The sequence below is a fragment of the Protopterus annectens genome, chromosome 1.part1, assembly GCF_019279795.1.
Source record: "Protopterus annectens isolate FY-2018-M chromosome 1.part1, PAN1.0, whole genome shotgun sequence".
NCBI lineage: Eukaryota > Metazoa > Chordata > Ceratodontiformes > Protopteridae > Protopterus > Protopterus annectens.
The window spans coordinates 1,665,884,164-1,665,910,186 of record NC_056726.1 but is presented as its reverse complement, the minus strand read 5'-3'; positions in this window follow the sequence as shown (position 1 = coordinate 1,665,910,186).

The window sequence follows — 26,023 nt, the reverse complement described above, 5'->3', positions numbered from 1 at the left end:
GCTGTCCACACCCAGATATAGCAGGCCATGGAGTCATGGTCCTGGCCATTCCCATGAAAGGAGGATGTCCAGTAGAGATCAGTCACCCTCAGGTAGTAGCACACCATCTGATCTTGGGTGTGGAGGTGCCAGTGCCACTCCTAGCAGAGACAGTTCTCATGGCTGGGGACAAAGGCAATAAACTGTCAGCTTTACCATGCATGGCTCACAGCTATGTGACATACAGACATGTAAGGCTAGCACTGAGCTTGGCTGTGTTCATGCATGTATACACACACACACACACACACACACACACACACACACACACACACACACACACACACACACACACACCAATGTCGCATTGAGGGCACCTATTGACACACATGCTACAGTTACATGTTTCCTGTTGGCTACTGCCCTTAATGATGCACACACATACTCACTAACCTTTTTTCAGCCTAGGCCTCCTGCATCCCCCACAAAACACCCTGTGCAAGTGACGACTGGGCCACATCCCTTGTTTTCTCTCTTTTGGTTTCAGGAATACTAAAGTTATGTGTCTGATGCCCAGGGTGACTACCTACATTAATATGTATTTTATAGCTGAATATGTGGAGTTGGCCTGATAATTGTAACTGTCAGTTATAGTGTAGTTATCCAGTTATACAGTTAATAGCTTTATAATTCCTCTACTTTCTAGTTGATGCTTTTGTAAGGCTTGTGAAGTCATTAAATGGCATGTGTCTAACCTACTCTTTACAGATTGTGTAGCACTCACTTATGTGTTCACAGCCAAAGTCAAGCCATCAGACTCTGAACTATGGATTGTATGCAAGCAGTGCAGACAAAGCCCAAAGCAGTAATACAGTATAATGTTTTGTTTTTTGCATACACATCACCACTAGGTTCCAAGGTTCATAGGCTGTGACAAAGGTACTGGCCTAATGTTTTTTTATAACTGTAGGCAATATATCACAATATAATATGCAATAGCAGATATTATGCATGGTTACATTCTTACAGAAAGGACTACCCATGTCCAGCATTAAATCAGCAGGGAACCATAGCAGATAACATTTTCACATCAAGTCAGCCAGACTGTGCTCAAACAGGTTAATGGATGCGCTCTGCTTGAGATACATTGGAAGCCTAAGGCAGATGACTGACAACCTTTGGGACATGTATGTGCCTACCAGCATGTCCTATGTGTATCATACTGTACATTGAGGTCCCTGGAACTGCTGGCTGTGGTGCCATATAACTTACTGATATGCAGCATATTCATCCCATTTGGGCCAAAGACAGCCATGTAATGCATACATATTCTGCCTCAAAGCTAAACATATATGATACTGTGTACAATGACAGCTACTTCTTTCTGCCCACAGAAAACATATGTTGGAAAACCTCTGATGTTTTATTACTCAGAGAAGTGTGAGGTCTGTCAGCTTCCTGCAGGTGTATGGGATAATACTTATCAAAAGGAGGATTATAGACATTAATAGGGCTGATGATGGATGGGTATAGAGGATTAATAACATTAATTATTCTCGATGTAATGCCTTTGCTATTGGGATGTAAGATGTACAATGCATTCCTCCCCACAGTACACACATTTTGTATTCACCATGTGTTCCAAGGTATATTAATGGAGAATTTGTGAATACTGCACTCTGGGTTATTTTAAATAAGAAGGAACATTTATTAACAGAAGGTATGGTGATGCATGTTTGTGCAGTTGTTATAACACCCATGTCTTTATCAGCAGTCATTAGTGGCACAAAAATGTTTTGCCACAGTCCTCTGCTTTGTTTGGCCTTTTGATGAGTATATGATAAAGAAGAGGGGAGACAGGTGACAGGTCTGCTGCTTGAAGTGATGTCTCCCACTCTGAATATTGTTATATTGTTGTTCTGTCATCCAGTTTGCAATCCACCTGTTAGCAAAAGGTGTGATATTAACCTTGGTTAGTTTCTTGAGTCCAAATGTTGGATTGCATTGATGGGCCTGGCCAAGGGAGGATGGGATAAGTGCAGAGCCTTGTATATTTCTCTCCTCACAGTCTTGATTTCCCACTGGTTTTGCAGGCACAGGCTACCCATGGAAAGATCTACTTTTGGAGGTCACCTATGTCCTTTGAGATGCATGTAGATTGTTTCCATTTCCTTAATGTGAAGGTTGAACATAGTTATGTGATTATAATTCCAGTTATATGTTGACTATTCTCCACTGTGTGGGTAGGAAATGGTCACTGTGTTCCATTCAGTGTGCACAACAGCAGTACTCAGACCATGCTTGAATATAGTGTCTAGTGGAATATCTCACTGTTGTAGCACATGATGAACACAGCCCAGAATGTCACCTGGTCCCATGGAGACGGTGCTCCTAGTCTTGGAGAGAGCAGTGATAACTTGCTCTTTGTAGGTACCACAGTTTGGAGGTGATGATGCACACATGTAGTAAGCTTGGTGTTGGAATAGGTGACACTTTTCAGCCATCTGTGCAGGTTTGGAATTTACAGTGAGTCAGTGTGTGCAATACAATCCAGAATTATGTCAAAATACATCTGAGTGATATATATGCTTGCAGATGTAAATGAAGACAGGCTTATGGTTATCTATGGCTATGTGTCATAAATTATTAGCATATTTGCTATATGAGTTTTTTCATGACGACTTACTTGTTGGAGTACACTGAGGGGAGTGGCCTTCCAGGACTGTTTCGCACATGTTGTATTTGTAAACAGCAGCTTTTTTCACTTACTGCAGAATGTAGTAATGACAGACATCCACCAGTATGGAGTGTATTTCCAAGCGGATATGTCTTTGAGCATATCAGGCATGGCTGTGTGTATACATTTCTTTAGAGGTGTAGACAGGATATTAAGGTATAACTCACTACAGCTGTCAATTTACTTTGTAGAAAGATTTGCTTGAACACTGATTATACCATCCCTTAGGAGGATGTACTTACTTTGGATTATGTTTTAGAACCTGAGTCCTCCTTTAGGGAGTTCATTAGGCATTCCAAATTCTACGCATACTATTTTATGGTTAGATTAATGTGTGAGTAGGATAAATGTATTAGAACCTAGGTGGTCAGTGCATGTGGTATGTGTTGTCTCTTAGTCAAAGCAAGGCATACTGAGCACACCTATGTCTACCTACAGGGACAGCAGCTGTGAGTTCCTCCTACAAGTTCTCCTTTGACTGTGGCTGTGGTAACTTAGGCATTGGTGGGGGAATGTGCGCCCATTCCCCTTGCTGATCCCACTGCAGCTGTTTTTGCAGGATCAGATTGTGTAGCATAGTATAAATTGTGAATATTTGTGTACATGTGCATGGAGTATACTGCAAGGCTCCACCGGCTATATTTAGCACTGGAACTGTGACTTCAGAAGCCCAAACGCACACTCTGTGATGTTTATAGTTTGTGCATGTGCCTCATTATGGAATTCTTCCATAAGCATGTGTGCATTTCTGATGTGTTTCATCATCCACGGTTCCAGGGCATACCTAGCATCCCCCAGTAAATGGCCCTGTGTGATGCCCCCCCCCAGAAAACCACTGGTCGAGCTGTGATGCGTGCCAGATATGGGAGTCATGATAACTGCCAGGGTTGCCAGCACACACATTCAAGATAATCTCCTGGGCATGGCCCACGACTTGGCAGTTGATGGAGTGGTATCCTTTGCAGTTAATGGAGATTCTACCCTGCTCACCAGGTGGTGCCTTGATATGTACATAAGTCCAATCTATGGCACCGAGACCTTCAGGGTAGTTCGCTACACAATACAAGTGTTGCATATTGCTGGTCCTCTCCTCAGCAGTAAGGGAAAATATATGTGTTCACTGGCATGTATTAGAATAGCATCCAGGAACTGCTGGAATATCCTAAACTCTGATGCCTGGGACACCCCATCATATCCCCAGTTGGTCTTTGAAAAGTACCTGAAGCTAATATTCTAAGGGCTAAGCTTACCTTAGTATCCACAGGGAGAGTTTCCCCTCTGTTGGCTCTGACTCTGAGTTGAGGGCAGCAGAGCTCACAGAGTTCTTGTAATGTGTCCCTGTCCATCCTGTAGTACTCTACAATCTCCAGATTATGTAGCACCTAGTAGGATTACACTGGGCCTTAACACTCTTCTCCTTCTTGTCCTAACCCATTGTCATCAGCACCAGCAGCATTGATTTCAGCCTCGAGCACATACAGCTTTTGTTGGTGGTGTGGCCACCCTACTGAACCTCCCCACTGTTACATGCAGTATTTGTTTATCTCCATGACTGGCTGCCCAAGGTAACATATCATCAGAATCATTTCCTATTAAAGATATGCAGTGATGTCATCAGACACTCCCATGTGCTTGTTACCTTCCTACCCATTTTCACTCCAAGCAAACTGCAGAGGGTAGTACCTGTTAAGGTGCCCCTCCTGTAGCCAAGTTGAAGGGATCTGTCTGAAGAGGTAAGTTTCCTCTCTAACAACTGCAGGCTTAACGATAGTTTTGTCTGTTGCAATATCTCTCCTAGCAACATTTTTCTCTCCACTATAGTAAGATACAAGTCCTTGTGGAAACTTCGAGTATCTGCAAGCTTAAAACAGCTGTTGCACTATATCTGTTAGTTCCATTCTGAGGCATTTGGTCCCCTCACTGAGTCTGTTGATATTTGTACCATACATGACACATGATGACACCAGAAACATTTAACCCAATGACCCTGGCATGCACTGGAGCTAGTGGCTTCCCAAACTTTCTTGTGAAATAGTCTGTGATGGTTTAGATTACCTCTATGTGTTCCTTATTCTTATTGATAGTGTTATGTACCTCTTTATTATCAGCTGTGGCCTACTGTTCTCCAGTTTTAGTCCTTTCTTCAACCATCATACATTCTCAGTCTGACACATAGATTCTCATATCCTGAGACATATTACTGAATGCTTGCTGCTTTAACAATCTGCCTTCCAACATTTAAAATATAGGACTGATTCATTTGCTTATCCACACATGGATCTATTTATGCAATTCTTCAAATAAGCTGCTGATATCGTATTTTTTCTGTAAGCTTCATAAGTAAGCATAAGCATTCAAAACGAGTATTGTTAATACTGCCAAGGCAGTCAGAGGCAGACATCTTCCATATTGCCTTTTTTACTGCATGCATAGCTGCACCTGTAAGCAGAGAGAATGAAAACCTCTCCCATTGTCCCCTCTCAGTTTAAGGCTGATTGTACACACATGTTCAAATGCCAAAATAAAACTATCAAATTCACCCACCACCTTTTACTGAACAAATAACTAAGTACAGATTTTGGCATCCTAGGCTGGGATTTCACTCCTGCTACTCTAGTATATTTCAAAAAGCTTAAGCATTTCCTTCTAGAGATGATACGAGCTTCCTTTTCTTCTTGCTCCTTCTCCATCACATTTACCTCATTCCGCCTTTCCTCCTCTGCACCGCAGGTTTGAATTCGCTTCCCTTTGGTCCCTTTGAATTTCTGTCAGTTTCATCCTCTCAGTTGCTTCAGTGTATCTTTAGCACCAGCATGTGGCTTCCTATGTTCAAGCTGTGCTTTGAGATCATCTGCTGACATATCGGGTTGTTATTGTATTGCATTCCGCACTACTAGAGTGCATGCCAGGTTGTCTTGAGCTACATTGTACAGAAATTCAATAGTAAACAAGGCTGTTATCAATTCAGCCTAAGATAAGTCAGTATGTGTGATCCTCTTAGATTCACCTTCTTTAAACAGTTTTGCATTGGATATTTAGAAATATTCTTCAGACCTCATTTTGTGTAATTTCCAGCAACTATGAATGAAAATAAAAGAGCTGCTGCAAAAAGCATGCTTCTCTCTATTTGCCTTGTTATGCAATGATACACACACACACACACACACACACACACACACACACACACACACACACACACGCACACGCACACACATGCACAGACACACACACACACACACACACACACACACACACACACACACACACACACACACACACACACACACACACACGCACACACACACACACTCACACACACATACATATATACATGCACACACACACATGCACATCTCTTGGTAAAATAATAATAATAATAATAATTTCCAGGTTATGCAAGTACTGTATACAATATCCATACTGCCACAAACCAATATGCATTTCACAGATGGATTTAAATCTCAATTAACCAAAAATTGATAATGGAAGAGGTTGGCCTATAGGGTATCCAGCAAATGAATACTGCTTTGTTAGGTAAAAGCAACACCTACCACAACAAGCTAATTTTTACATGGAATAGTTCCCCGTGGACTATAATGTTTACAGATGACATTGTGATCTGTAGTGATAATAGGGAACAGGTGGAGGAGACCCTGGAAAGGTGGAGATATGCTCTAGAGAGAAGAGAAATGAAGGTTAGCAGGACTAAGACAGAATATATGTGTGTGAATCCGAGGGACGATAGAGGAATGGTGAGGATGCAGGGAGTAGAGGTGGCGAAGGTGAGTGAGTTTAAGTACTTGGGATCAACAGTTCAGCATAATGGTGAGTGTGGAAGAGAGGTGAAGACGAGAGTACAGGCAGGATGGAGTGGGTGAAGAAGAATATCAGGAGTGATTTGTGACAGACGAGTACCAGTAAGAATGAAAGGGAAGGTCTACAAGAGGCTAGTGAGACCAGCTATGTTATATGGGTTGGAGACAGTGGCACTGACAAAAAGGCAGGAGTCAGAGCTTGACGTGGCAAAGTTGAAGATGTTAAGATTTGCACTGGGTGTGACGAGGATGGACAGGATTAGGAATAAGTATATTAGAGGGTCAGCCCAGGTTGGAAGGTTTGGAGACAAAGCCAGAGAGACAAGATTACGTTGGTTTGGACATGTGCTGAGGAGGGGCTGAGGAGGGATGTAAAGTATATTGGGAAAAAGATGCTAAGGATGAAGCTGCCAGGTAACAGGAAAAGAGGGAGGCCTAAGATAAGGTTTATGGATGTGGTGAGAGAGGACATGCAGGTGGTTGGTGTGACAGAGCAAGATGCAGAGGACAGGAAGAAATGGAAACAGTTGATCTGCTGTGGCGACCCCTGATGGGAGCAGCCAAAAGAAAAAGAAGAAGAAGAAGTTGCAAAGCAGTGTTATAGCCACTAGTTTCCTAGAATGCAATTCATATTGCTCTCAGCCAATTGCCTTGCCTTCTAGTGTTGTCTTAACACACACACACACACACACACACACACACACACACACACACACACACACACACACACACACACACACACACACACCTACACTCTTGCAAAACAAATTCCCTTTGAGGAGCTAATGAGATCTTTCTACTATCAGTACCCTTTTCCTGTCTTTTTCATAACTCGCTGCAAACATCTGGCATACCAAAATCACAATTCATTTTTGCTCTTTAAAATAAGCCAGTTGTAATACAATTGCCTCACACCTATAAGTGAAACACTCACTCTTTCAAAGACAAAAAAACAACCAGTATATCATCAATTCTATACATATATTTTTAAAGTAATAAACCACAAGCCAGAAGGTTTGGAAATTGAACAATACAATTCTTCATGGAAATAATTAAAACTGACACACCTTGAAAGTTAAGAATGCAAGCAACAATGTACCTGTACAATAAAATTTGAAATACAGGGTTTTAAACAAGCATGTGGCAATTAATGAAGCTCTACCTATGAACTATATGGATCAGCTTCTGCCATTAGCTGAAGAATTACTAAACACTGCCTACATCTGCCTTCATGAAACAGATATAGAAGGCTCACAGGCAAGGAATTCCAGACATAAGGCCTCTGTACAGAATGTAACCTCGATGCATATCCAGAAGACAATGTCTAACTGCTGCTCGGATGTTGTACACTGAATTAAAAACAGGCCCAGGTTCAGCTTTTTCTGCTTTTACACTAATTAAATACAACCTTCCTGTTCTCTTTAATCTAAAAAAAAAATCACTGCTCCTTTATGACAATACTCTTTGAAAGTAGGTAGAAGTTTTTATAGAGGAGAGAAAGAGAGGGAAAAAAATGACGGGATTCAATAAAGCCTACATGGGACACTAAAGCTATATGTGTGTTGTGGCACGACGTGCACATGGTAGAGTGCTGTTCTCTGTTGAGTAACTGGCTCTACATACCATGTAGAGCCACGCAAACACAGTAAACATTGTGGCATGCTAATTACTGCATAAGCAGCACAATTGTAGACTAGTCTACCAATCCAAGATGGAGGAGCTTTTCAACAAGCTATAAAGCAAACGTGTAGACTCAGTGCAGGTTTTGCCTTCTAATTCCAAAACCTATTGGAATACAGCCACAGAAACTATTCTATGTGTAAACAATGTTAGGGGCTGCTGTTTCTCTTATATATGTGTATGTGCAACAAGCCCAAGTTTATGCTGCTGCTGTTAACAGACCTCGGTCAATGCTGTTAACAGACCTCGGTCAAGAAGGAGAAGGATGTTTAGACCCATTTTAACTTTTCATGGTCTGCTTGAGGCTGAAATTGTAGAGCACTACAGGATGGATAGCAGCACACTGCAGGCATTCTGCAACCTCTGTCGTCCTTAACTAAGAGCAGGAGCAAACCGAGGGGAAATAATACCTGTGAAGACTGAAGTATGTGTAGCACATAGAATATTATCTACAGGAACCTTCCAGGGAAAAACAAGGGATATTCTGGTAGTGTCATTGGTATCAGCATCCAGGATCCTACATCAGTTCTTGAATGCTATGCTACATCATGCCAGTGACTACATACATTTTCCCCATACACATGAGGACAGAGCTACAACTATGCAGAATTTCTACTCTGTATTACACTACCCTGAAGTCTTGGGTGCACACAAATTGAAATCAAAGCACCATCTGGGGAACAGGGAAGGGTTTACATAAACAGTAAGGGCTTCCATTCCATTAACTGCCAGTTCATGTGTAACGTTAAGGCAATAATCATGAATGTGTGCTCTGGAAACCCAGGGAATTAGCATGATTCCCTTATCTGGCATTATCTGGCATAGCCCTTAACTCTGTAAGAGGTTTTCCGGGGGGGGGGGGTATCCCAAAAGTCATTTACTGGGGGATGCATTTTATGCACTCCAGCTGTGCCTGATGATGACCTTCAGAAATCTAATTTAGGGCTCAAAGATGGGGTGTAGAGGAGTACAGGATATTCACTGGACTCCTTGTAAAGCACCACACCAGTAGGCTATTGCAGGGGGACTATACTGTCTCTCAATATAAATCAAATGCTTGGAATAATATTTTGAAGGCTCTCTCAAGTGCGACCAACATTCTATACACTGGAGAGCAATACAGACAACAATAGAATGACCTAAAATGGGGTAAGCAGGAACAACTTAGCCAAAGGCTAGGTGAGTTTAGTACTGCAGACATCCCATAATTATGTAAGTATACAGATAAAGATACTTTAAATGATATAGAAAGCTGAATATAGCCAAGACTGGAATGAATAATGCTCTTCTCTTTTCTTCTACTTTTACAACTGCCCAAGAGATTGCAGTGAACAGGGAAGCCCATGCTAAACATTTGGAAAGACTAAGAGAAGCAAAGTGTATGTATGCAGCGCAAAATAATTATTACTTCATCAAAAATATTGCTCTTCTACACATTACTAGCAAATTAAGCATGCATATCTTAATTGCATGCTTCATTCTGTAGCTCAAAGAAATTGTAGGAGTCAATTGAAGTAGTGTATTCATATGTTGTGGGTTCAAATCCCATAGGTTACAAATGTATTGTAAAATAATTTAAAAATAGTACATAATATTTTCAACAAAACTGGCATAAATGCCATGCTGTTAACTTGATCCATATTATTTGTAAAAGCATATCTGCAATTTATACATATTGCAAGGGGGACTTGGAACAATTATCAGTCCTAGTTTGTAGTTTTTAAAAAGTAAAATTAATGCAAAAGTAAATTTATATTTATAGTGTAATAATTTATTGTATGTGACATATGATGGTGTCCCCTAACCTTTTGTGTCTCTAACCATCCCTGTCTCTGTCTCCTTTGTCCTGTTTGTCTGCAACTGCTTCATCTACTGCACTTACCAGATCCTGACATACCTATGTCCCTTACCAATTTCTCACTTACTGAACTACAATAAAAAAATGGTTACCTGTCCCACAAAAAATATCATCCCATACATAGCTGTCCAATTGGTTATACAACATTACTGCTTTGCTGTCACCCATCTTTGTTGAGGTGACAGTCCAAATTCATCCACTGTTCTATCCATGATCATTTTACAGTGCTGAAGAAGTGAATAGATATGGTTCCTTCCTAATTAACTTCTGCATATTCCTATATTGCTTTCCCTTTGTTCACCCCCCCCCCGTTTGACCCCCATCATTTCACCACTTTCCTACATACCCCATTTTGATACCTTTAATCTGGTCAAAAAATAGAATCACACCACACATGTAGCAGAAATACACCCTTTACTTTTTGTCCTCTGCATTTTCGCAGATGTTTGCATCTAGCATCAATGCCAAGCAATGTTGAATAGATCTTCACATCTTTTGGCATGGTCTGGTTACCTCTGAGCAATGCCACTTAAACCCACTGTGCTAAGGAAACACACACTTAAAGCAGAATAAAGACACATTTTTTTTAATATTTCCTATAATACTTATTTAGGTTCATAGGTTCATAGGTTCATAGGTAGGTACTAGGCTATCGACCCAAGGGCCTATGCAAGCCTAGCCAACAAGGTTCCCTGGCTTATGCCACCCAAGAAAGTTATTTTCCTGTGCCAGTGTCAAGCAGAGACACAAAAGTGATCCCCGGGTGTATTTCCTATTTCCCATCCACTCATCAAGATTTTTCTTGAAGAGTGATAATGAAGAACTTTGCTTGACATAGATGAGTAGCCTGTTCCAGAGTATGGGAAATCTCTGAGACAGGAATCGATCCCTCCAGCATGTCCTGTTTATTGTGGTGACAAGGTTTAGGTCCCTAGAGCATGTAGCTCAGAAGGATTGGGATTTCTTTAGGTGTAGCATGTCCAACAGCTCTGGGTTTGACATAGCTTTATATGTTAGGCAGAGATCACCTTGGAGTAGGCAATATGCTACGGAGTAAAGCTGGAGTTTTTTGAGGCGGTCAGTGTAGGGCATTTGTTTAAGGCCAGTAATCCTCTTTATGAGGTACTTCTGTGGCCTTTCCAGCTGCTGCAGATGTCTTGTGAGGCACATTCCAAAAGGGGCGTTGTACTCTATAATGGGTCTAATGAGTGAAGAGTAGAGGGGAACAAAGACCTCTTTTTTCCTGGATGAGAACCCTTTTATCATGAGGTGTGCCACATAGAAGGACTTCCAGACTACTGTGGCGATGTGACCTTCAAAGGAGAGACTACTGTCCACCTGGGTCCCAAGGTCTCATATCACGCATTCGATGTTAAATAGATTGCTGCCTATGTGGTAGTTCATGGGTACAGAGTTTTTACCAAAGGGGATGACACTGCACTTTTTGGCATTGAGCTTGAGGCCATGGCTCTGACACCAGGCATCTGTCTCAGCGAGGCCCTTCTATAGGATGTCCACATCATTTGGGGACTTGACTATGGCTCCTAGTTTGCAGTCATCTGCGAACTTCATTAGCCGAAAGCCTTCTGTGTTAGACTGTACTTCAGAGAAGTAGATACCAAACAGGAGAGGTCCCAGAACGGAACCCTGTGGTACTCCACTTGTCACTGCTTTGTGGTCAGATTTGGAGTCTGCGACTTTTACAGTGTGGGTTCTGTCAGTGAGCCAGCTGGCAACCCATCTTGTGATGTAGGGATTTATACCTAGTTTAGTGAGTTTAGCTATAATTCCAGAATGGGGGATGGTGTTGAAAGCCTCGGCGAGGTCAAGATAGGCTATGTGAACCACCTTACCCTCATCTACGGCTTTGATGACTGCCTCAAATAAGTCGATCAGGTTTAGGAGGCATGATCTGCCTTTCAAAAACCTGAACTGGGTGGAATCCAGAGTTTGAAGGTTACCAATGTCTTTGTTTATGAGTTCCATGATGATACATTCCATGGCCTTGCAGACCAAGCTCATCAGGCTAATAGGTCGATAGTTCCCGGGATCAGTGGTGGCTCCCCCTTTGTGGAGTGGGATAACTGTTGCTGTGTGCCATTCAGTGGGCACAAAGCCTAATGCAAGGCTATTATAGAACATGATGCTTAAGTGGGGAGCCAGTTTGTTCTGAAGTTCATGTAAAACGCAGCCTGGGATGTTGTCCAGTCCCATGGATGCTGTGTTTTTGGCTTTAGAGAGTGCAGTTTTTACCTGTGTAGTTGTGATTACCTATCTTCCAGGATGTTGGCTGGATTTAGACTGATTATTGTATAAATATGCAAATCCATATGTGCACTGATGACATAAATCAATTGAGTAGTGCTTGTTTTTATACAGTACTTCACTGTAGTCATTCCCTTGAACATTTGAAAAAATTATTACATTTAATTATTTAATTATGTCCTGAATATGTATGTTAAAAAATAGATCTAGCTGGATTCAAACCCTGAATCATCTGCGCTCAAAATAAGAGCTCCCTGCAGTTACACCTGCTGCCACAGAGACAGCTAGGCAGCAGTTGTTTTTATTACACTCAGTACTGTCCAAAGTGCTGACTGCCATGCTTTTCCACTTAGTGTGTTTGTGGGGAGGAAGGTGAACCAATAGAACTATTATTATTTTCTCACTAAAGCAGAGAACCACATTTGTAATCACTTAATCCCAAGCAAACGTTGAACGCAATACTAATAGTACTTCATGTCATAAAATGTATTACACATTTGCATTATAAACTACATTATGAACACCATAGTATCTGTCAGCTATTTCTACCCTAACCCATATGCATAAGTACTTCTCAAGTTCAAGTAGTAGTCATGAAATGTAAACCTTGCATGTGGACACACTTTGCATTCGATCGTGCTAACCAGCTGCTCAGCAGTATGCTATGAAAAGGGCTGATTAGCATGAAATTAGTATGTTTAGTGCCGTGTTACTTTTCATCCAATTATAATCCATGCAAAAGCACAACCAAATGGGTAGGCATGTGTTACTGACTGAATACATATTTACTCAGACTCATGTGTACCCTGCACCCATGCACTTGAAAATGGGTATGTTGGCAGTAGTTCCCAAATGTCAAGTACACTACAGAAATAAACAGTACACTTGCATTGCTATATCATCTAAACCTTTATAATGACAATATACATTAATATTTTCATATACATGTATTAATGTGGACATCAATTATTTACAAATATGAATATATACATATATATATATATATATATATATATATATATATATATATATATATATATATATATATATACAGTTGCATCCATGCTGATCATAAAGCTAGTGTGTGTCTGTATATGACCATAACTGCGTAGTGTACATAACATACTGAGAAACAAGTGCATATGTCTCAGTTCTGCTACATGCATTCCTGAAATCTTTTTGCGTCTAGTTTGAGAAGTTGTTTTTTAATGTGTACCTACACATTGTAAACACAACAGGAAATACAAAATCCACAGTTTTCACACCACTCTCATAACAGGATATGTTACTCACATTATATAATGATGATAGCATCATCTATAAAGACTATTATGGCAAGGCAAAAACCTATTTCAGGGATGGTGCAATCATTAACTATTGTGGTCTGACGATGGGAACAAAATATATACATATGGATTAAATTACCACAGCAGCCACATTATGTGTGTGTCTCTATGTATGTGCAAGTGTGTGTGCATATCAGAGAGACATCAGTATGCCTCCTACTATCATGAAGTCAGTCACATGCATAACTAATATTTTGACATTCATACATTTCTACCCAGCTATTTCATATAGGCCGACCAGCATCTTCTGATAAACATACACTGATGATACCATCTACTATAAAATATCCAACAACAGTGCAAAAGCCAGACTTGAGTTGTGGGGCTTGCATTAAGTACTGTGTTCTGTATGGGTCTACTTTAGATGAACAAAACGCCACTTACCCAAAACCCATTTCACCAAGATGAGAACATTGACAGCACCACAACACCTATGTCCCAGAACACTGATTATTCATTTCAGGTATGTAACTGCTTGGCCATCCGAAACAAAGATGTGAATGGACCCACCCATTTGGAGATCTTCACCCCACACACCTTCATATGTGGGGGACTGCACCACCTTACCCTCCATAATGAAATATACTAACTCCAAGATCGCACTACTTTGGAGGTAAGGGTCAAAGTTTAACAGGATGGCCAAGCAGTTACTTACCTGGAGTAAATCGTCTGTGTTCAGGACAATGATGTTTTGCTGCTGTTGGTCTTCTCATCTCGGCAAAATGGATTTTGGATAAGTGGCATTTTATTCATCTAAAGAAGACCTGTTCTGTAGATAGTTTGTTAGGCTCTGGTCTCACTGTGGTCAACCTGTGAGTGAGTGTGTGTTTGTGTTCAGTTAACTCACATTCAAATGACCATTTTTGAATAACATGGTAGACACTGCTTCTACTATCTTATTCACACAAGCATACACTCCTGATGTCATGAGCTATAAAGCATTGTCTGACACAGTAGAAGCCAGACGTCTGATGTGGTGCTTGCACTAAGTACTGTATACTGTAGATAGGTAGGGGTTCTAGTTTCATTACAATCAAATTCAGTGTGTATTCATTTAAAGTCATTATGGTGACAATTTTAGAATGGCATGTAAACCCACAGCTATGTCAGGCATTCCTCAGAACATCTTATAACTTGAACTGATGACGTCACCCTGTATAAAATGCACTCTGACAGCATTCAATTCAAGTACTGTGACAGTAATGTTAAATACTGTGTTCTTCATCTTCTGTAATTAGATATTTAGGAGTTATAATCTCACAGCAGGCAAACTGAGTGTGTATCCATTAAGATAATTTTTTGGAGACAATTTTACAACCAGATGCAACTTATCATCCATGCCAGACACTTGTCCCAGCATGTTCTTTTCAGCATACAGTTATGCTATCATACTCCATGAAGTGCAATGTGACAGTGTAAAAGTCAGGCATATACAGTGGTGCTACTGTTACATTGTATGGAATTCAGCTTCTATAGCTACATTGGTATAATATTCAAATCAGAACCTGTCTACTGCTGTTTTTGTGGTTGGTGGTTCATTACAGTCATTGTGTGACCTTTTGAATTGCTTTTCATTTTAATACCACTTAGGAGACTCTTTAACATAACTCAATGCATCTAACATCCCCTTTTCCCCTCTGGCCACAAGACACCCTTCCTGCAAAGGAGTGGAGGATGTCCTCATGTCAAAGATACATACACACATCATAAAGCAGAGTCCTTCCATGAGCCCCTGCAAGCCATCTCCAGACCACTGGATGTGTGGTTACTAATTCTGTCATCAGGTGGTACACATGTCACATATGGAGAGAGGCACTATGTAATGCAATTAAGCAAATACACACATGTACATATAGCCTTACTATCTTCCAACATATAGATATATGAAATTGGCTTTAAATGTTTTATTAATATCAAGGATTTTATGTAATGTTGGCCATTAGCTTAGTAATGATCTAAGACCCTATGAACATTTCACATGTCAATGTTGTTGTCATCAACATGTGCTATGTTGAGATGTGGATGTACAGTAGGCCTACAAGAATCTGTGATGTAAGGTAATGTATTGATGTCTGCTGCTGCTGTTTCATTACATGTTCCTTCTACAATAGCTTTAGTAATATGGCTCCTGAGAACTGTTGACATGGAATAATACTATGTATATTGTTGCCTTATTAAGGCATTTTTTGTAGTGGAGCAGATCAACATTCTACACAGTTCTCATTCAACCATCAGATTGAAACTTGCAGTATGATACAAGTGTGCATGTGTATACCTACCATTATTAAATGATCTGTGACATTCATCAGTATAAATTCATACTGCTTATATGGGCATATAAGGCTTGTTTCAACAACATGTCTAAAGCTGTGATATACACAAAAATATCATATGCTTTGATTCAATTGCAACCCTGTGGAATTTGTTGTATGCAGAATTGTGTTGCTATACCCAAAGATTATTGAGATGGTCAGCAGCACCATTTTGTGACTATCAGCATTTGTGTCAGTGACTGTTCTGCATGAGCCACAACCAACTCATTTGTAAAGTGTCCTTGTATGGCATCAGGAGACTCAAACACAGCTTTTCCATGAAACACATATAGGCATATGTTGTGCAGTTGATGTAATTACATGACATTAGTACAGTTGTAGGGCTGTGTGAACACTACAACTGTGTGGCATGTGATGCAGTTATAACCAAGGTTGTATTTGGTGGGGTTTTCACAAATCATTTATTTAAATAAATGTGAAATGCTAAGTGGAATACACAACTAAGCCTAGAGCTGTTTGTGGATGCCACCAGCCATACTCAACTGGAAAAAATAGACAATCTGCTAGCTGACAGTTTGTCTCGCACTTCATTCCCCTGTCACCACTGGCCATCCATCAAAGAATACATAAAAATATTGCTTAGCTTATCTTCTCAGATGAGCAGCTCATCTGTGTGCTATATAAACCGAAAAACAGAGAATCGGAGGGCCCTGACAACAACCCAGGTCACTTATAGCGTGAATTACAAACCTGACCTAGCAGACACAGTTGAATCTCTACTTAAACACAGCCTCCCGACAGTCCATGTTCTTGAAGAAGGGGGCACAGCAACTGTCATTCATCTAAATAGAGGGGCACCATCACCTGATGCAGGGACTTATAGACCCATACTCCTGAATCTTCTCATCTGTGAGGCAAACCAACAAGTCATCATGGACCTTATCAAAAATGACATAGGTAATACCCGGACTGTGTACCAAACCCATGTTTGATTTGTTAAGGCTATATCATGTCTGTTAAATCTGTTTGATGTCTCCAGGATGGTCACCAAGGGCATGCATGAGGAAAAGACTATCATCCTGCATAACTTGACCTGGCCAAGGCATTTGACATAAATCCACACCAATGTATTACAGAGAAACTGTATCGTGGCCATAAACACCAACATCATGAAATGGATAGACAAATGGATCACATACAAGACACATAATGTCGAAGTGTGTGAAGTTACCTCTACCAAAGTCCAGTGACCAGGTCCATACCTCACCAGGTTCATACCTCAGGATTCTCTACTAGGTCCTTTTCTGTAGTCTCAGAAGTCAAGACAAGCATACATATCCTTTGTCTTTGCAGACGACTGCAAATTTTGGGCAATCATTGAATCCAAAAATGGTATTGGTATAATGCAGAAACTATTTACACACACAAAGGATTGCTGCCAGAGCCATGAAGACACTGTAGACAAACAACAATCATGATTATTTCCTTTATAAAAGCAAATACACAAACTAATTACAATATAGTGAACACACCCCTATGAGCAGACAAAGTGGTATGTGACCTGGGTACTCAAGTGGCAAGCAGAACTTCCAACAAAATGTGGTCACAGTGGTGACAAATCCCTTATATGTAGCACAACTCCTAAGTATGGGCCGGACATCCACATCAAAGGACATTATAGACACATTGCTCTCTGCAATGAACGCACTGATACTTGTAGGCAATGGACCCTTTTGCTTATACCTTCCCACACATCTTCTACAGATGGTTTACTCAAGTGCATCACTTTTGCCACAGTGAGCTCCCACACATCTTACTGGCCATTTTGCCACATTGAGCTCCTACACATCTTACCGACCACAGCTAAATATTCTTTGTGATGCAGAACCATTAGGGGTTGACAGTGCAGGACTCCCTTCAAGGTGTTATACAAAATGCATGTGTGATACATGTTCATGCGATACACCCAGTAAACACATAGCCCATTGACAACATTGATAGCATGGTTTACATTCATGCAATTGTGAATTGTGGTATATATATGTCATGCAAACACCACAACTGTCAAGGATTGCTTGTAATGTTAACTGCAATTATAACACTGTTCCTCTTTCTACCTCCAGAAAGTGGTAATTTTTGTGGAAGTTGTGGTTGATCATTCTTATAGACTACTGAATAATAATTACAGTTGTATGAGTATGTTCATGCAGAACATGTATATTAAGCCACAACCCCATTTTTTAAGTCAATGGTACAGCTTAATAGGTTCATAGGTTCATAGGTAGGTGCTAGGCTATTGGCCCAAGTGCCTACGTAAGCCTAGCCAACAAGGTTCCCTGGCTTACGCCACCCAAGAAAGTTAGTTTCCTGTGCCACTGTTGAGCAGAGACACAGAAGTGATCCCCGGGATGTATTTCCTATTTCCCATCCACTCATCAAGATTTTTCTTGAAGAGTGCTAATGAAGAACTTTGCTTGACATAGATGGGTAGCCGGTTCCAGAGCATGGGAAGTCTCTGGGACAGGAGTCTATCCCTCCAGCATATCCTGTTTATTGTGGTGACAAGGTTTAGGTCCCTAGAGCATGTAGCTCAGAAGGATTGGGATTTCTTTAGGTGTAGCATGTCCAACAGCTCTGGGTTTGACATAGCTTTATATGTTAGGCAGAGATCACCTCAGAGTAGGCGATATGCTATGGAGTAAATCTGGAGTTTTTTGAGGCAGTCAGTGTAAGGCATTTGTTTGAGGCCAGTAATCCTCTTTGTGAGATACTTCTGTGGCCTTTTCAGCTGCTGCAGATGTCTTGTGAGGCACATTCCAAAAAGGGCGTTGTATTCTATAATGGGTCTAATGAGTGTCAAGTAGAGGGGAACAATGACCTCTTTTTTCCTGGATGAGAATCCTTTTATGATGAGGTGTGCCATGTAGAAGGACTTCCTGACTACTGTGGCAATGTGACTATCAAAGGAGAGAAAACTGTCAACCTGGGTCTCAAGGTCTCTTATCATGCATTCGATGTTAAGTAGATTGCTGCCTATGTGGTAGTTCATGGGTACATAGTTTTTACCAAAGGGAATTACACTGCACTTTTTGGCATTGAGCTTGAAGCCATGGCTCTGACACCAGGTATCTGTCTCAGCGAGGCCCTTCTATAGGATGTCCACATCATTTGGGGACTTGACTATGGCTCCTAGTTTGCAGTCATCTGTGAACTTTGCTAGCCAGAGGCCTTCTGTGTTAGCCTTAATGGTGTTATTATTAGGATATTGTCTATGATTGTGCTTGCTTCTGTCTACTGTTGTCCATGAGCTTGTTGCTATGTGCCCTGCTTGGCGGTACTTATGGTGAGATTACATTCATATTACAGCAACTTATTTTGCACATAATCACAATATGCACTTACCCTCTTATGTATATACAGAGTCTTTAATAAGTGTTCTCTCCACTGATCATGTTAGGGTGTTTATATCACAAGCAATCATCTCCATTGATATGTGACCATGTGTGATAGTCACATTATGTACAATAACTGCATAATGATATGAATATATCCAAGCAGGAGTAAACAGCAGTATGTATTATATTATGTACATATGTGGTTAATGTTCATCTTGTATTATGATGCATGTACATTGACATGCCATTATCTGGCGTATGCTATCATGTTTCACTTCTCACCTTCCCCTTTCTTCATTCCTACCATTCGTGTGTGTGGCCCTTTTCAATACATATCTCTCCAGAAGAGTGTATTTATAATGCAGTCTATGTACCCGTGATGATCACCACCAAACCTTTATTTCAGTATGTGTGAAACATGTTTCTGCTATACTCTACACTGACTACACTTTCCTATAATATGTTAGAACTGCATTTATTGCTTTAAATGAAACCCTGGTAGTCATTGTGGCTGTCTGTGCAATTATGCAGAACTAGTTTGCTTGTAGGTGAACATGTCTGCCTATATGAAGGTGTCTGTGTTACTTTACATGGTTTTCGTGGCATGAAACCATACTTCTGTCCACGTAAGAGCAATGCTCAGCATGCATATGCAATTAGCTCTGCTGCACATCACGGTAACAAGTACACTCCATGCAGTTTTTGCACTAAGTCTACACAGAGTTTATTGAATCCCCGGCTGAGTCTGCTATGTTCCTGTTTAAATTTGGTTTCATCCTCAAAGGCATTGCAGTTCTGAAGTAGAATAACTGGGTGGTCTTCACATTTTTTAAATATTTTACAACTCTGATTTACTCAAAAGACAATTTCATAGAGCATTTTATTTGTTGCTTCTGAATAAGTATGCTTGCTTTTGCTTAGTACAGTTTTTTACATTACATATTTTACAGTGCTTTCCACAAAAAACTTTTGCAAGTTTCAGCCCACCTACCACAGTAGTGTCTAGTTCTATAAAACACATAGGATTTATCAGGTGCATTGCAAGAAAGCAGTAATTGTAAGTAGTTAACTGCATGTAATTCCTTTTATGATTAAGATTCTCAGGGCTTAAAGTAACGCATACTATGTGATGGATCGATCTTAATGAGACAATCTACAAACAAGTGTTTTATGATAAAATTTGTTACAGCCTTTGAAGACTTAGCTTCATAAACTAAAGTAAAATGTGCAGGAGTTCAAAAGAACTCACTGTGCTGAAAGATCAAATACAGTATCTCTGTTCAGGAAGGCGACCTTACAGTGAAGTATAGAATCAAAACATCAGCAACTAAAAAGAGTACTGTAATACAGAACTCTAACTGACAAAATAGCATGACTAAAGGTATAAAGATAAAAACGCAATAATGCAATCACATGATGGAAATAATAATAATAATAATAATAATAATAATAATAATAATGTTGTCATAGCATTCTAAACTAATATAGTATGTAGCAAATTAACAGCCTCCAAGAAATCTAATTTATATGTCCAGTACAAAAAATTCCAGGCAATCCTTTGGAATCAAACTTAAAAAGCAAAACAAAATATTCCATAAGATCAGAACACAAGAGGGATGTGCCAAATATTTATTTGCCACAAGTCCCAGCTTAATAACAATGAACACAGGTGCCAATGTGACTGTTCATTTATATCATACAATAATACAACAAATAACAGCATCCTTCTGAATAACCTCTTTTGTAACTTTCATAACATTGTGCACTTTCACTCAATAACTCTGGATGTTGGTTGGCGTACACCCTGTCCATGCCAACCTGTCTTCTTTTCAACCCACGTGACATTCACATGCCTCCTGGGGCTTCATGATGACATACCTGCACCTGTAAATTTATCTCTTTTTATGACAATGGTCACTCAACTTGAAGATGAAGAGGAAAAAAAGAAGTAGCCTTGGGTGGATGAGGCCACATACTGACCAAGACACCCACAGTTCTGGTGAATGAAAAAAAGAAGGGTCTAGATGGGGCTGAGACATTTGAAGCATTACTGCTGAAGTAATGGCTTCCATCACGAACAGAATTTAAACACCCTAGCGTGATGCCACACCCACAGAGGGATGCTTAGAAAGGACATGCTATTTGCTGACAAACTTAACTCCTGGAAAGCTTCACTTGCCTCATGTCCCAACCTAATAACAACAAAGACAGGTTAATGCTTTTCTTAAAGTGTTCTGAAACTGTCTCTAGTTCTTATGCCCACTAGTTATTTTCTTCTCCTTTCACTTACTAATTTCACGTAATAACTCTAGTGCAAATCTTGAAAAGGCCACAAGTCCACTTACTTCCATTACAAACATAGTAGCCAGTGCAATTCACCATGGGCTAATTATTTACTTAGTCATGTTTCCTTATCTGTGCACTTCTACAACTAACATTTCAATGTACTGGACATTATGGATGATCAGCCATCTTATTTCACTTCAGTTGCCTGGTTTATTATACTGTCTTACTCTCGCCAATAATGAATTAATTCTCAGCGTGAATAACTCTATCAGCTTGAAGTTCAATACATTTAATTAAGCTGGGGACATAAATCCATGCACGGTGAGCATGAAACCCCCCCACACACACACCCACACCCACACGTGTCCCCAAACATCTACCATTTTCTTAACTTAGTCATATTAAAATGATATATACTGAGGCCATTAATAATCCTTACCAAACCCTCTCATAACTAGAAAGAATTCTCAGAGTAGATCTATCAAATCATCTTCTCCATGAACCCCTTCAGCTGTAGGTCATTCAGAGTCAGTTTATTTCCAGTTTGTTGGTCCTAACCAGAGTACTAATAAGTATATCTTACTGATGGGTGATTCACTCATTAAACATACAGATTATACCCTTTCAAGGCTGGGCAAGGATAGGGTTACTGTTGATATTTTTCTGGTTCTAGGATGCCTGTCATGACAAGGCTCCTAAAGACACTTTCTGTGGTTAAATATGACTACAGTAAGGTGGTATCCCAGGTGACAGTTAGTAGACTGATTCAGAAGGGAATCCTTCCTTCATCAATAATGATAACTGGGGAAAAGAAAAAGGGAAAATACCTAAACAGTTGGCTGAATAGTTGGTGTTACTCTAGGAGGACCAATTATGCATCAGTATGGGAAAGGATGAATGACAGTACCAACTTGCTTAACAAAGTATGGCCTGCATAATTGCCTGTAGTGCCTTTTTTAGGCAATCATTTTAATGGACATTTTTACATAACAAATACATCAAATCATAAGCTTGACCACATTAAGGTTGCTGTTTCAATGATAGAAATCTCACAACAAATTCATGGTTTTATGGCCCTCTTGCATTTAAAAAGCATCAATATTTGTGAGATTATTGACACTTTTTTAAAATGTATAGAAAGTACTCATTCCATGCATTCGTTTTGCATTTACCATGCTTTCATGCCTCACAGCAACTGTTGTAGCAACTCTATGTTTGCTGAGGGTCTTATCACCTCCAGGCAGATTCCCAGTGTCCTATAAAGAGATGTCATACAATTCCAGATCACTCTAAACAAGACAAACTACCTGATGCAGGATACCATTCATTTCACACAATAGTAATGTTTGATTCCTAAAAGCTGTCAAAGAACCCGCTATTAACAAGATGATTTTTGGAGACTTCTACTGTTCTTCAATTAATTGGAATACCCATATGTCCAGCCTAGGGTCTAGCCAGGTGTTCTTGGACCAATCAATAAAAACTCCCTGGAAACAACCACTATAAAGGAATGAGAGACTGAGATTTGTAATGTTTAGTGCTTTCATCCTTTAATGTACTATAGAACTTCCTCAGTACACTTATAAATAAAAAAAAAACTTCCTGGAGCCGATACTTAATAAACCCACTATAGAAGGGAAAATATTCTAGATGTGATCCTCACAAATATATCCCCTACATATACTATTATTCTTATCTCTCCTTCCCCATTTAAGTCAGATCATACACTTGAGACATTCACAAGGCCCCTGAGACCAATATCTCTAAATGTAATAAATTAAGATGGGCAAGCCTCATACAGTTCTATGCAAGACTCATCTATGTCAATATTAGCTCTGATGTTGACATAGCCTTAAGCTATACAATAGATTTCTATGTTCACTTAGGAAAATGCTGAGAGTTAGCAGTCCTGAACAGAGCAAAATACAATATAATTTCATAAACAAACTAAACTGGTATTCCATCAACATAAAGTTTTTTCAACAAATTATGCAGTAAATCAAAATATCTATGTATCAGGGATAGTATTAAAATATTATTAGGGAACTAAAAAATATTAGATCTAGTAAATCAATCAGTGGACATATGTTACAGAAGTTAATTATCATTAAAATTAATTCTTCTGCAATGTTAGGAAGCTAAGCAGTAATGCACAGCAATTCTCAGAACTTATACTACGTTGCACCACCTACTTTAACTCAACAGATATTGCCCATATACTAGCTAACAAATTTAATAACAATTTTACTTATGAAACATTTATCTAAACTCATATATCACAGAATCCCTGGCATCCTCTATTCACTCCATGGAACATGTTTTGGAGGTACCATCATAGACCAGAAATACTTCTTTAGTGGGATCTGACAACATACCTGTAAGTTTAATAACTACCGCTAAAAATGCCATTGCTTATGTCCTCCACAAATGTTTAACCAAAGCTGAGCTACAGGATTTGATCCCAAATTTTGGTACACTGAGGTAATGATGCGCATCCATAAGGGTGGTCTTACCACAGACTCTGGAGTTATAGACCCACCAGCTGATGGGTCTGATCTGCAAAGCTATGGAAGACATTATAAATGACCTCACCAGCTGTGATACCAAACATCTTGTTAGGTTCGACTCTCAAAAATATGGCTGCATGAAAAGTTAACTTCTTCAATAGAGTCATTCAAGCTCTATACAGAGGTCATACTATTCATACAGTATATCTAAATCTGGCCAAAGTATTTCACACTATGACCCATGCAAGTACAGCAAAAAAGCTAAATGTTCTAAAGGATAGGAACCATAAAGTTTGTGGGACAGGTGCTTCATCTCAGATCATGGAGGTAACTGTCAGAGTTCTCCAGGGTTAGGGACTCCTCCTTTTTGCCCAGACCTCTACTTCAAATAAATTTGCTGCAAACTGGATGATATCACCAGCACCCCCTCTGTCACCTGTATCCTTCAGAAAGCACTTACCATAGTAAATACCTGGCATTTAGAAAAGTTTAAAATCATTACATCTGCCAAAACCCCCAATCCTCAACATATAAATACAATACCACATTTCAAACAAAAACATAGTAAGGGAACTTGAAACCTTGGTTGAATATTCTATCTCCTTTAATCATTGTATAGCAAATGTAGTCAGAAAGTTCTTTTACTTAGCAAACTGACAGCCAAGTGGAAACATCCAGATCTAAAGTAGACCAATCACTGAGTAGAGCACGCCCATCAGAATGCACCACATCACAAATGTCAAACTAGAGAAATCAAAAAGCACTTTGATCAGGAAGATTATGGGCTTGAATATCCTAATCTAACAAGAAAGGCTAAAAGTTTTATCCTCTTACTCAGTATGTACCAGATTTTTGAGGGCTGATCTGTTTCTTGCTTACATGGCTATTAGAGCCTCTGTTGCACTTAATTATCTGTATCTCTGCAAATCCAATAACTTTACAGACACCAGAACAAAAAAACAAAATATTTGCTATTAGATAAATAGAATTCAGTGGCAAGACAGATTTAATAAACATCACTGCCCACATCTCTGGAATAAACTTCCTCTACAGGCTAAACATTGCTGCATGTAAGGTACTAACCTTACAAATAGAGCTTGGATAATTGGATAGGTACCTACAAATTTACCTGTGAATGACTAACCCAGGTGGCTTTGTGAGAGGTACAGCCTGAGGGATGTATTGGCAAGAAATTAATGGTCATGACACTAAACTACCTTATGTCGTATGATTCCTATAAAGTTTTTCAGTATTACTTTCACTACCCAACCTGTCGGTAGATTGCGCCACATGGAAAAAGATACCAAGGTGAGTGCCATGGATGCAGCTGTGGCTCTGGAATATAAAAAAGAGCTGACTCATCTGCAGTACACCCACAGATCACTAAGATCAGAATCTAAATGGTGGAAAGAATTCTGTAGAAGGAACAACTCTGCATATGTCAACCTGAAGTAAAATGAGTATCACTGTAATTATTGATATGAATAAAAATGAACCTCTATCTGGCAAACCATTAGCCTGGCACCTACCTACTGAGAGTTTGAAATGGGTTCTGTGATAGATACATACTTTCTTAACCTTTACAGTATATTAATTTAATACAATTTAAGTTTTGGCAAGCACTTGATTACGATTAAGCCACTTTCCTTTGGATTCATTTCTTATACTCATTCCAACATTCCTTCACTGTAAATGGGAACATAGTAAGGGGTGGCTCATCACAGCAACCAGAAATTTTACAGTTGAATTATTTACAGCAATACGATAAAATACCGATTAACTCACTTTGCTCTTTAGTTTATTACATGTGTAAGGATATTAAGGTAATTTCCAGTTCCCCTTACTTGGGAAGACTTGAATAGACAGCAAAACTATTATCTAC